The sequence below is a fragment of the Bufo bufo genome, chromosome 4, assembly GCF_905171765.1.
Source record: "Bufo bufo chromosome 4, aBufBuf1.1, whole genome shotgun sequence".
Lineage (NCBI taxonomy): Eukaryota > Metazoa > Chordata > Amphibia > Anura > Bufonidae > Bufo > Bufo bufo.
In genome coordinates, this window is record NC_053392.1 from 555,730,078 (window position 1) to 555,744,136 (window position 14,059).

Genomic DNA, 14,059 nt, shown 5'->3' on the forward strand with positions numbered 1-14,059 from the left:
GTGTGGTCTGAATTAATTAGCTTCTGCTATGCATAGGAAGTGACGTGGATTTCTTTCAAACCTCATAATAGAGAGACATATCTGTATTTGAGAACCCCATTGTCTCTCAGGTTAAAAAATATTAAATCATCATATAAGTATATATATCACCTTATATTAAGAACATGCGATAAAAATAAATGTAAATAAAATAGATGTAAAAACAAATAACATGAGGCTGTCCTCTTTTTTTTTTTATTAAAAAAAATCTGTTCTTACCAGTTTAATCTCTGTTTTGTCCCCTATCAGGGGCCAGTGTATGGAATAGATTTTAGGAACCGGGAGATGGAAAAAGATGCTTGGTTGGTCCTCTTACTTCCAATTTGGGGCACTGCACGTACGCCTTGCAATGTACTGTGCCACCAGATATAAGTGGTGTGTTAAGTAGTACTATTCCTATCAGTTTAATCCCTGTTGCATCCCCTATCAGGGGCCGGTGTATGAAATAGATTTTAGGAACCGGGAGATGGAAAAAGATGCTTGGTTGGTCCTCCTACTTCCAATTTGGGGCACGGCGCGTGCGCCGTGCAATGTACTGTGCCAACAGATATGAGTGGTGTGTTAAGTAGTACTATTCCTATCAGTTTAATCCCTGTTACGTCCCCTATCAGGGGACGTGTATGGAATAGATTTTAGACAACCGTAAAGAGTTGTCAATAAAGTTGACACACTCATGACATAAATTTTATTCCTCTATGCGTCAATCTTGGTGTAGTGATGACTGTGCTCGTGCGCACGTTTGGGAGATTGCAGGCGAGTCTATGGTCGTGCTGAGGTAGTTCAGTGACAGTTAAGTGACCCAGAAAACAATGATTCTGCAGTGTGGGCCCATTGTTGGCCTAGTAGGCTTTAATGATCACCTTAGATGATCACAAAGAAAATTAATGTTTTTTCTATGCAAAATTATCCAGCCGATCGCTTTTGGTCTGTTCACAATGAAGCAACGACCTTATCATCTGGGGTGTGCCAACATTGCCATTGCCAACACACTCATAGAGGTGCTCGCTTCATTGTGATACGCAAGTCCCTTCACCACAACAAGGTAACGATCACGAAGGGGAATTGACACATGTATGTGGCTTTTTTTTTTGCAGCCACAGTGCAGCACCAGAGGCCAGAAAAATTAGGCATGTACACATGCCTGAAAAACCAGGTATTGTTGCAGATTGATGTTTTCCAGGCAGAAAGTGCACTAAAACATTTTGGCTTGAACCCTAGTTGGTGGCAGATAAGTCACGCAAGTCATCCAGCATGCAGAGATAAAATACAGCAGCGTGTGGACCATTTTTAGCCCAAGGCAGCTCATCTCATCATCACCAGACCTTTATTAGTCAAATGTATTGCCCACTGTCAGTCCCTTCGGGATCCATGCCTCATTCATCTTAATAAAGGTGAGGTAATCGAGACTTTTTTGACCTAGGCAACTTCTCTTCTCAGTGACAATACCTCCTGCTGCACTGAAGGTCCTTTCTGACAGGACACTTGAAGCGGGGCAGCCCAGAAGTTCTATCGCTATTTGGGATAGCTCAGGCCACAGGTCAAGCCTGATGATTATAGTGGATGGCACTCCTGGTTTTTGGTTGTCGGTGCTCAGTGGAGGAGGTCAATCAGAATATACATATAGAGACCACGGCACTCGATATATTTCAAAGTTAGATTCATTTATTTATTGTCCATCCCAAATAGGATCTTTTGTAAATGCAAATGGCCAACGTTTCGGTCCACTAGGACCTTGATCACGGCCTAAAAAATAGGTACATCATATTTTAGTACATCATAGGTACAGCATCAATGGACAATAATTAGTACAGAAAATTGTCAGAACAAAGCAAGGCAAAATATTAGAGCTTCAATAGATGTCTATCACAAGTATATAGATAGGTGTGCCGTATGAGGGCAGGTTGGATAATACTTGGCAAGACGTGGAAGTGGTCATTATCTTCGTATTTAAAGGGAATCTGTCACTAGCAATTTACCAAAAAAATGTTTTCATGAATCCATGTTTAACAGAGTACCTTTTTTCCATCGGTCTTGTTCTTTTGATTGTCCGTCTTGTCATTTCTTCAAAAAATCGATTCTTATGATGTGTAAATGACGCTGTAAGGAGCCCAGAGGGGCGTTCTTTTTTCTCCACGGTGCCCAGGAACGCCCCTCTGAAGTGCCGTGCCCGCCTAAATTTGAAATCTAATAATGCCTCCAAGTTCATCTAAATCCCCTCCCAGAGGCGCGGCTAAGTGCTCAACAACGCCCCCTCCTCAGCGCCGCGCTCTGCGGCAAACACCCCGATCCTCCTCTCGCCGGCATCCCAATCCCCGCGCAGGCGCAGTGCCGGCGATTTCCTGGGCTATGATAAGATGACTGTCGGCACTGCGCCTGCGCGGGGATTGGGGTGCCGGCGAGAGGAGGATCGGGGTGTTTGCCGCAGAGCGCGGCGCTGAGGAGGGGGCGTTGTTGAGCACTTAGCCTCGCCTCTGGGAGGGGATTTAGATGAACTTGGAGGCGTTATTAGATTTCAAATTTAGGCGGGCACGGCACTTCAGAGGGGCGTTCCTGGGCACCGTGGAGAAAGAAGAACGCCCCTCTGGGCTCCTTACAGCGTCATTTACACATCATAAGAATCGATTTTTTGAAGAAATGACAAGACGGACAATCAAAAGAACAAGACCGATGGAAAAAAGGTACTCTGTTAAACATGGATTCATGAAAACATTTTTTTGGTAAATTGCTAGTGACAGATTCCCTTTAAGGTTATTGTGAAACCTGTATATAGAAGAAGGGTCATAAGATACGCAATAAGTACAGGTTACTATATTACAGCTATAGATAGTGGAAATTGGGACAAATGATACTTGTATGGTCACAGAGTATGGTCACTGGCTAACCTATAGAGATAGAATATTGAAATGGGAAAAAAAGGAAACAAAGATGCAACAAAGTTATCACGACAGGAGTTTGTAGAATCGCAGGTATATAGGTGCAATATTTTGTCCCAATGTCATATGTTGACACTATATAGGTAGATAGATAGAGAATCTTCTTGTGGAAAGTAGTACAATCGTGTCTACTAGATAAGATGAAGAAGATTGTGATTAGATTATAATTAGAGAGCCTGGAGATGATGAGACCCATATTTATACAAATATATATACAAATATATATTTATTTATTTAATTATTTATATTGTAGCCAGAGTTCACTGCTAATGAGTGGTAGGGATAGGTGACAGGCAGAAGGATTATAAATCTTAGAGGACCGGAGTCCATGCTGGTAAGCATATATAAAGAAAGAGGCTGTGAGCAGTGCGCATAACATAATAATACAGCATGTAGTGGTAACAGACCTTAATGCAGGAGATCGGAGGCACCGGGAGGACCTGGTGTGACCGCGGTATTCGCGGGTTTACATAGGGGGCTGGAGAAGGTCTGCGCTTGCGCCGGCGCCTCTCGGCCATTGCCGAGGTATCGCGAGAGCATTGATGTCACTCGCGCATGCGTATTGGTTCATACTGTCAGGTTTAATAGAACCAGGGCTTGCTGTACACAGTGCATGCGCTTTAAGGTAGAGAAGCGTATCTGCTAGGAATCGCTGCAGTTCTAGATACTGTTCCATGTGCTATATATATTGTATAATATTATCAGCTCTATGATATATGCTATATACTAAGTATGAAGGTCTATAAAGGCAACTATTAATAAGGACTCTATTTTTTTGATGGTATACTACCTGTATTGTAGAGACTATGGGGGTCATTTTGTCTGTGGAAATAGAAAAAAAGGAAGTTAGAATTATATGATATGGAAACATGCATATAATCAAGATAAGTAAATAATGACATATAAATAGATACCCAAATAGACATATATCTCTATAGTCTATTTAACCATATAGATACTGGGTGTAGAAAAAAGAACATATAAACGTCAAATGCAAGGAGTGTGGTTCCTATTAGTTCCTTTGGAGTGAAAATGTTTATAAGAGTTAGATGCGAAAGTCAAAGTCCCTGTTCATTCCATGAGGGGAAAGAGTCTTTAACTCGAAGATCCAGAAGGCCTCCCGTTCTTTAAGGCAAGCGATTCGATTACCTCCACGTCGCGTTTGTGGCACATGTTCTAGCACCTGGAATTGGAGCTGGTTGATTTGATGTTTATTGGATATGAAATGATATGGGACCGGAAGTTCTGTTCTATTGCATCGAATGTCGGACTTGTGTTTAGATATACGGTCGCGCACGCATTGGGTCGTTTCGCCTACGTACGCCAGGCCGCATGGGCATTTGATGAGGTAAACCACAAAAGACGAGTTGCATGTATGAAAATCTCTTGCTTGATAAATTTTGTCCGAGTGAGGATGTATAATCCTATTTCCCTTAATGACGTTGGTGCACTGGGCACAATGTAGGCATGGGTAGGTGCCTGTCTTGCGGGGGGCCAGAGTGGTTTGTCGTGTTTGTGGTAAGGATGAGCCAACATCGGCATGTACCAATTTATCTTTGAGATTGGTGGGGAGTTTGTAGCACATACGGATTGGATTTCTGAACTCGGACACTTTGGGATATGACCGTTCTAATATGGGCCAATGTTTTTTAATTATGTTTTGGATCTTTGATACAAAAGGATGATAAGTGGTTACGAAGGGAATACGTGAGGAGGCTGCGGATCTGGTGGAGCATGAGTGAGTTTGTTGGACTAGGGTCAATTCGTCTTCTAGTAATCTAGTGGGGTAGCCTCTATCCGTGAATTTGCTTGCTATTTCTTGGAGGCGTTGTTTGCAGAGGGAAGGGTCAGCTACTATTCTAGTTACTCGTGTGAACTGAGATCGTGGTAAGGATTGCTTGGTATTGCGGGGGTGACAACTGGAATAATGGAGCAGTGTGTTGCGGTCAGTAGGTTTTCTGAAAAGATCAGTGGTTAATGTGCCGGTTGGAGTCTTAACTACCAATGTGTCTAAAAAGCTTATCCTATTAGAGTCTGTGTGGGAGGTGAAAGAGAGATCCGGGTCTTGTTTGTTAATGTGATCGATAAAGTGGGAAAGTGAGTCCTTGTTACCAGTCCAAATGCAGAAAATGTCATCGATGTATCGATGCCAGGTTAATGCGAACTGTTGAAAAGAAGGGTTGGAGTAGATATAGTCTTCCTCAAATTTTGCCATAAAGGCATTTGCGTAGGGTGGCGCCATGTTAGCCCCCATTGCTGTCCCCCGTTTCTGCATATAGAATTCATCCCCAAACATGAAGTAATTGTTGTGTAGAACTAATCTCAGAAGTGTAAGACAGAAAGTTTGTGCGCTGGGTGTATAGTTGGAAGTTGAGAGAAGACAGGAGACGGCTGCGATTCCTCTTTCATGGGCGATGGAGGTATAAAGACTATTTACGTCTAGTGTCACTAATAGGCTGTTATCGGGTATATTTTGTAATGAGGAAATGGTGGATAGAAAGTGGGTTGTATCAAGTAGAAAGGAGCGGGTATTTTTGATTAGTGGTGTGAGTATTCTTTCTAGAAAGATGGAGAGTGGAGAGAGGATGGAGTCGGTTGATGCTACTATGGGTCTGCCTGGAGGATCCGTTAGATTTTTGTGTATCTTAGGTAATATGTAGAGGACAGGAGTGACTGGATGTTCATTGAGGAGGAAAGTATAAGTCGGTTTGTCGATTATGCCTAGTTGAAGATGGTCATCGAGTAGGGAGATGATTTCTTTTTTAATACGAAAAATGGGATTAAAGGGTACTTTAGAATAGGTTGCAATATCTGACAGTTGTCGTTTTATCTCCCTGACATAGGCTGTAGTGTCCATAACTACAATGGCTCCGCCTTTGTCGGCTGGTTTTATCGTTATACTTTTATTTTCCCTTAATATATTGAGGGCAATCCGTTCTTCACTTTTCAGATTGTGGGGCATGTACATGGATTTGTCTTTTGATTCTTTTAGAGTGCTGTCTATGTCTTTTCTGACGAGGTCAATGAAGGCCTCTGCCGCATGATAATTTTTAGGGGGCATAAATGAACTTTTATTTTTTAAGTTAAGGGATTTAATTGACAGATCTGAGGCTGGGGTCAGTGTTTGGAATGTCGGCCCTGGTGGTTGCTGATCAAAATGTGCCTTTAATCGGATAGATCTGTAAAACCTTTGTAGGTCTTGTTCCAGGGAAAAAGAGTGAAAAGAGCCGGACGGGCAAAAGGAAAGTCCTTTAGATAATGTGTTTAGTTCTGCAGGGGATAGTGTACGGGATGAGATATTAACTACTATGTCCGTACCTGTGAGCGTGTCTGTATCCCGGTTGGGTTTCGATTGGCGTCTTCCCCTTCCTCTGCGTATGCGGCCGGTCTTCTCCTTCCTGGGCGATATCCGCGCCTGTGAAAAAACCGTTGATTCCGGTAGCCAGTTGATCGTTCGCTCCCTGAGGAGGATGAAGCGTAGCCAGTGAAGGTGGAGTAATCGTTGCCCGTCGAGGAACTTTGCCACTGCCATCTGTAGACTCTCTGTAATTGATAATCCTCCGAATCGCGGAAAAACTTGTTGCGTTTGGTCGTTTCAAGGTGTTTTTGATGGTCGTTAAGAATTCGTTCGGTCTTCTGTTTAAGGTCGGCCCACTCTTCTGCTGGAATTGTGGAAACCAGTTGCGTTTCAATTGCTGTTAATTTTTCTTTGGAGTCAATGATTGATTTCTGTAGAAATTCTATGCTTAAGACAATAATGTCTAAAGAACATTTATTGATAATAGATTCAAACTTGTTGCAGTATTCGTTGTTATTCGGAAAAAGAGTTGGACGAAGATGGACCCGAAGGCCCCTCAGGATTTTCTTCTGTTTAAAATATTCTGCCAAGGTAGTGCAGTGCAGTTCCGTAGCGATGAGTTTCTTGGACTCACGTTCCCAGTCCCGCAACCGGAATTCACTGGGTAGCATATGTAGAAAATTACTTGACGTGTGCACTTGTGACACTATTTCCTCTGCAGTAGAATTTTCGTATGAAAATGTTGATGACGACATCTGGAGGGTGCTCAATCACACAGGAAAAATCCAGTTTATGATGATTATAGTGGATGGCACTTCTGGTTTTTGGTTGTCGGTGCTCAGTGGAGGAGGTCAATCAGAATATACATATAGAGACCACGGCACTCGATATATTTCAAAGTTAGATTCATTTATTTATTGTCCATCCCAAATAGGATCTTTTGTAAATGCAAATGGCCAACGTTTCGGTCCACTAGGACCTTGATCACGGCCTAAAAAATAGGTACATCATATTTTAGTACATCATAGGTACAGCATCAATGGACAATAATTAGTACAGAAAATTGTCAGAACAAAGCAAGGCAAAATATTAGAGCTTCAATAGATGTCTATCACAAGTATATAGATAGGTGTGCCGTATGAGGGCAGGTTGGATAATACTTGGCAAGACGTGGAAGTGGTCATTATCTTCGTATTTAAGGTTATTGTGAAACCTGTATATAGAAGAAGGGTCATAAGATACGCAATAAGTACAGGTTACTATATTACAGCTATAGATAGTGGAAATTGGGACAAATGATACCTGTATGGTCACAGAGTATGGTCACTGGCTAACCTATAGAGATAGAATATTGAAATGGGAAAAAAAGGAAACAAAGATGCAACAAAGTTATCACGACAGGAGTTTGTAGGATCGCAGGTATATAGGTGCAATATTTTGTCCCAATGTCATATGTTGACACTATATAGGTAGATAGATAGAGAATCTTATTGTGGAAAGTAGTACAATCGTGTCTACTAGATAAGATGAAGAAGATTGTGATTAGATTATAATTAGAGAGCCTGGAGATGATGAGACCCATATTTATACAAATATATATACAAATATATATTTATTTATTTATATTGTAGCCAGAGTTCACTGCTAATGAGTGGTAGGGATAGGTGACAGGCAGAAGGATTATAGATCTTAGAGGACCGGAGTCCATGCTGGTAAGCATATATAAAGAAAGAGGCTGTGAGCAGCCTGCACACACAGTAGTCAAGGGGTTCATCGCTCCTCAGAGTGTCGATATCTGCAGTTAAGGCGAGGTAGTCTGCTACCTGTCGGTCGAGTCGTTCTCTGAGGGTGGACCCCGAAGGGCTGTGGCGATGCGTAGGACTTAAAAAGCTCTGCATGTCCTCCATCAACAACACATCTGTAAAGCGTCCTGTCCTTGCCAGCGTGGTTGTGGTAGGAGGATTACTTTCACCTACATCACCCTTATACGCTGTGTAAAGCATACTTTTTAATTTATTTTGGAACTGCTGCATCCTTTCCGACTTGCGGTAATTCGGTAACATTTCAGGCACTTTCTGCTTATACCTGGAGTCTAGTAGCGTGGACACCCAGTACAGGTCGTTCTCCTTCAGCCTTTTTATACGAGGGTCCCTCAACAGGCACGACAGCATGAAAGACCCCATTTGCACAAGGTTGGATGCCGAGCTACTCATGTCCCGTTCCTCGTCCTCAGTGATCTCACTGAAAGTCTGTTCTCCCCCCAGCCATGTACAACACCACAGGTACAAGATAGGTGACAACGAGCACCCTGGGATGCCTGCTGTGGTTGGTCTTCCTCCTCCTTCTCAAAGCCACATTCCTCCTCTGACTCCTCTTCCTCACACTCCTCTTCCAGCGTTGCCGCAGGTCCAGCAAGCGATGCTGATAAGGCTGTTTCTGGTGTTGATGGTGACCACAACTCTTCCTCTTCCTCTTCACGCTCATCCTCGGCCTGATCCAGCACTCTTCGCAGGGCACGCTCCAGGAAGAAAACAAATGGGATGATGTCGCTGATGGTGCCTTTGGTGCGACTGACTAGGTTTGTCACCTCCTCAAAAGGACGCATGAGCCTACAGGCATTGCAAAAATTCCCAGCTCCGCAGAGGCTGTCCTAGCACCCCGGTCATACAAATACTCATTGACAGCTTTTTCTTGTTGGAGCAGGCGGTCGAACATTAGGAGTGTTGAATTCCAATGTGTCGGGCTGTCGCAAATCAAGCGCCTCACTGGCATGTTGTTTCGCCGCTGAATATCTGAAAAGTGCACCATTGCCGTGTAGGAACGCCTGAAATGGCCACACACCTTCCTGGCCTGCTTGAGGACGTCCTGTAAGCCTGGGTACTTATGCACAAAGCGTTGTACAATCAGATTCAACACATGTGCCATGCACGGCACATGTGTCAACTTGCCCAAATTCAATGCCGCCAACAAATTGCTTCCGTTATCACACACCACTTTGCCGATCTCCAGTTGGTGCGTAGTCAGCCACTGATCCACCTGTGCGTTCAGGGCGGACAGGAGTGCTGGTCCGGTGTGACTCTCTGCTTTCAGGCAAGTCAACCCCAAGACGGCGTGACACTGTCGTATCCGGGATGTGGAATAGCCCCTGGGGAGCTGGGGGGGTGCCGTTGATGTGGAGCAAGACGCAGCAGCAGAAGAGGACTCAGCCGAGGAGGTTATTGAAGAGGATGGAGTAGGAGGAGTAGAGGAGGTGGCAGCAGGCCTGCCTGCAAGTCGTGGTGGTGTCACCAACTCCTCTGCAGAGCCACGTATTACATGCTTGGCAGCCATCAGCAGGTTTCCCAATGCGCATGGTAGGTGATATACCTGCCCTGACCGTGCTTTGCAGACCCGGTATCAGTGGTCAGATGGACCCTTGCCCCAACACTGTGTGCCAGACATGCCATGACTTCCTTTTGCACAATCAAGTACAGGTTGGGGATTGCCTTTTGTGCAAAGAAATTGAGGGCAAGGGGGTGACTTTGTGACATTGGCTTCTTACGCTCAAACATGTCCTTGACAGACACCTGACTGTGGGCAGATGAGCAGGAACTGCTCAAGGCGAGAGACGGAGTGGCGGATGGTTGAGAGGGGGCAAGGAGGACAGCAGTGGTTGACGTGGCTGAAGATGCTGGACCAGGAGGAGGATGGCGGCTTTGAGTTTGTGTGCTGCTTGTACTCATGTGTTGATCCCATATGCGTTTGTGATGTGAGATCATGTGCCTTCGCAAAGCAGTTGTACCTAGGTGGGTGTTGGACTTCCCACGACTCAGTTTCTTTTGGCACAGGTTGCAAATGGCATCGCTGTTGTCAGAGGCAGACACACAAAAAAAATGTCACACTGCTGATCTCTGCAATGACGTCATTCTGGTGGTGGCAACAGCATGTGTTGATTAGCATGCTGTCTGGCTGACCCCGGGTGCCGATGCATGCTGTCTGACTGTGCCACTAGCTCCTTGCGACGACCTCCCCCTGCTTCCAACTCGTCTCCTCCTCCTCTCTGTCTCCCCATCTGAACTTTGACCCTGTTCTTCTTCTCTTCGAGCGGGCACCCACGTTACATCCACGGACACATCCTCATCATCAACCGCTTCACTTGTATCTGACAACTCAGCAAAGGAAGCAGCAGCGGGTACAACATCATCATCATCACACCGTACGTCCATGTGTGTAATGCTGCCTGACTGAGACATATCCCTGTTATTTACATCCTCTGGCAATAATGGTTGCGCATCACTCATTTCTTCCAACTGATGTGTAAATAACTCCTCTGACAGATCAAGTGAAGCAGCTGTGGTGCTAGTGTTGGTGGTGGCGGCAGGCGGGCGAGTGGTAACTTGAGAGGTGCCCGAAGCTGAGCTGGAGGAGGATGGTGCACCAAGGTTCCGAGCGGAAGCTGTAGAAGATTGGGTGTCCTGTGTTAGCTAGTCAACTATGTCCTCAGAACTTTTCGAGTTCAGGGTACGTGGCCTCTGAACACTGGGCATTATTCTAGGGCCAAAGGGAATCACAGCACCACGACCACGACGGCCCCTGCGGGGTGGCCTGCCTCTGCCTGTCATTTTTTTTAGATTAGTTTAGTTGTACTATGCGTGCAAGCTACTGTGACACCAGATATGAGTGACACTGTGCACTGGCAGAAGTTGGCAGAGTAGACGCTGTAGGCCTGACACACACGCTTGCAGACAACTAACTGCTATTCAATCTATTAGTCAAATTTTTTTTTTATTTTTTTTAAATGTAATCTACTGTGACACCAGATATGAGTTGCGCTGGTGACACTATGCACTTTCAGGGCCTGAAACACACACACGCGTGCAGGCAACTGACTGCTATTTATTCACAGTCAAAATTGTTGTTTTTCTTTAAATGTAATCTAATGTGACACCAGATATGAGTTGCGCTGGTGACACTATGCACTTTCAGGGCCTGAAACACACACACGCGTGCAGGCAACTGACTGCTATTTATTCACAGTCAAAATTGTTGTATTTTTTTTAAATGTAATCTACTGTGACACCAGATATGAGTTGCGCTGGTGACACTATGCACTTGCAGGGCCTGAAACACACACATGCGTGCAGGCAACTGACTGCTATTTATTCACAGTCAAAAATTATTATTATTTTTTTAATGTAATCTACTGTGACACCAGATATGAGTTGCGCTGGTGACACTATGCACTTGCAGGGCATGAAACACACACGCGCGTGCAGGCAACTGACTGCTATTATATTACAGTCAAATTTTTTTTTAGTTTTTTTAAAATGCAAGCTACTGTGACACCAGATATGAGTGGTGGCACTGGGCAAGTGGGCACAGTATACGCTGTGAGCCTGACACACACGCTGGCAGGCAACTGCAATTAGATTACACAGGAAAAAAAAAAAAAGCAGACTGATGTTCTAGCCCTAAAAAGGGCTTTTTGGGGTGCTGTCCTTACAGCAGAGATCAGATGAGTCTTTAAGGACTGTAGTGGACACTGAATACACTAGCCTAGCTATCGATTTTCCTATTAAATCAGCAGCAGCTACACTGTCCCTCCTCTCACTAAGAATGCAGCTTCCGAATGAATCTAAAATGGATGCTGTCCAGGAGGTGGGAGGGTCTGGGAGGGAGGGTATGATGCTGATTGGCTGGAATGTGTCTACTGACTGTGGGGTACAGGGTCAAAGTTTACTCAATGATGACAAATAGGGGGCGGACCGAACATCGCATATGTTCGCCCGCAGCGGCGAACGCGAACAATCGATGTTCGCCGGGATCTTGTCACGGATGGTGTTGCAGAAAACTGGAAGTTATAAATAAAAATCCGACTGACTTGATCCCAAACTAAGGAACATATGGGTGAGCCCTATAAAACTCCTAGAGCTCTCCCTGACTGCTTTGCCCATGCAAAGATCTTTATGATAGAAAATTGCATGCCCTCATACCTAGACTGAGTGACACCTGAAAACCCTATAATAGTGAGGGGACCACCGGCTCCCTGCACTTAATACGGAGGGAGTCAGGGTCACCTAGAATCAAGCCAGCACGGAAACACAAATAAAGGAAAATACTTATCTGAGGAACCAGCAGTTGCAGCCTCTTGCAGTGAACACAATCCAGGAAGTAGTATAAACCGCAAATTTTGGCAGTATGGGAGGGAATATAAAGGGAGGCAATCAGTGTAAATAGATGACAGCTGGGAGAAGGAAAAGAGATGACAAAGTGGGACCTATGGAAAGACCCGATAAGACGAGTGGCCTTAATGTCCGCCACTGGGACCCACATCCTCTCCTCAGGACCATAACTCTCCCAATGAACGAGGTACTGGAGAGAACCACGGATAATGCGTGAATCCACAATCCTAGAGACCTGAAATTCAAGATTACCATCAACAACAATCGGCGGAGGAGGCAAAGAGGAGGGTACAGTGGGTTGGACATACGGTTTTAATAGGGACCTGTGAAAAACATTATGATCTTCCAAGTCTGAGGAAGATCAAGACGGAAGGCAACGGGATTGATGACGGACAAGATCTTGTAAGGCCCAATAAACTTAGGACCCAACTTCCAGGAGGGAACCTTCAGTTTGATATTCTTTGTAGACAACCACACCAGATCACCCACATTCAGGTCCGGACCAGGCACACGTCTCTTATCCGCCACACGCTTATATCTCTCACTCATCCTCTTCAGATTACCCTGAATCTTTTGCCAAATGAATGACAAAGACGAGGAAAATCTCTCCTCATCAGGTAAACCAGAAGACCCCTCTCCAGAGAATGTCCCAAACTGTGGATGAAACCCATATGCACCAAAAAATGGTGACTTATCCGAGGACTCCTGGCGACGGTTATTTAAAGCAAACTCAGCAAGGGACAAAAAATGAACACCAATCCTCCTGATTCTCTGCCACAAAACAGCGCAGATATGTCTCCAGATTCTGATTGACGCGTTCGGTCTGGCCATTCGACTGCGGGTGAAAAGCAGAAGAGAACGACACCCGAACCCCCAAGCGAGAACAGAAGGCCTTCCAGAATCTGGAAACAAACTGCGTGCCCCTATCAGAAACTATGTCTGAAGGAATGCCATGCAATTTGACAATGTGATCAACAAATGCTTGCGCCAGCGTTTTAGCATTGGGTAACCCAGGAAAGGGAATGAAATGCGCCATTTTGCTAAAACGGTCCACTACTACCAGAATCACAGTCTTCCCCGAGGAACGAGGCAGGTCCGTAATGAAGTCCATGGACAGATGTGTCCAAGGACGGAAAGGAATGGGTAACGGGAGGAGAGAACCCGATGGCCGTGAATGAGGGACCTTGGCACGAGCGCAGGTCTCGCAGGCTGCCACAAAACCCTCAACCGTCTTACGAAGAGCCGGCCACCAGAATCTCCGAGCAATGAGATCCACTGTGGCTCTACTTCCCGGGTGCCCAGCAAGGACCATATCGTGGTGCTCCTTAAAAACCTTGTGTCGTAAAGCGAGAGGCACAAACAACCTCCCAGGAGGACAAAGATCAGGAGCCTCTGCCTGGGCTGCCTGAAACTCTGCCTCCAAATCAGGATAAAGAGCAGAGACGACCACCCCTTCAGCCAAAATGGGACCCGGGTCTTCAAAGTTCCCCCCTCCCGGAAAACAACGTGACAGGGCATCAGCCTTCACATTTTTAACCCCAGGGCGGAACGTGACAACAAAATTAAACCTAGAAAAGAATAAAGACCATCTGACCTGTCTCGGGTTCAGACGCTTGGCTGATTCCAAG

At 45.2% G+C, this 14,059-nt stretch overlaps 1 pseudogene; it reads left to right on the forward strand.

Moving 5' to 3' along the window:
• The first annotated feature begins 220 nt into the window (after positions 1–220).
• Positions 221–399, forward strand: LOC121000101 (annotated as a pseudogene).
• Positions 400–14,059: the final 13,660 nt, after the last annotated feature.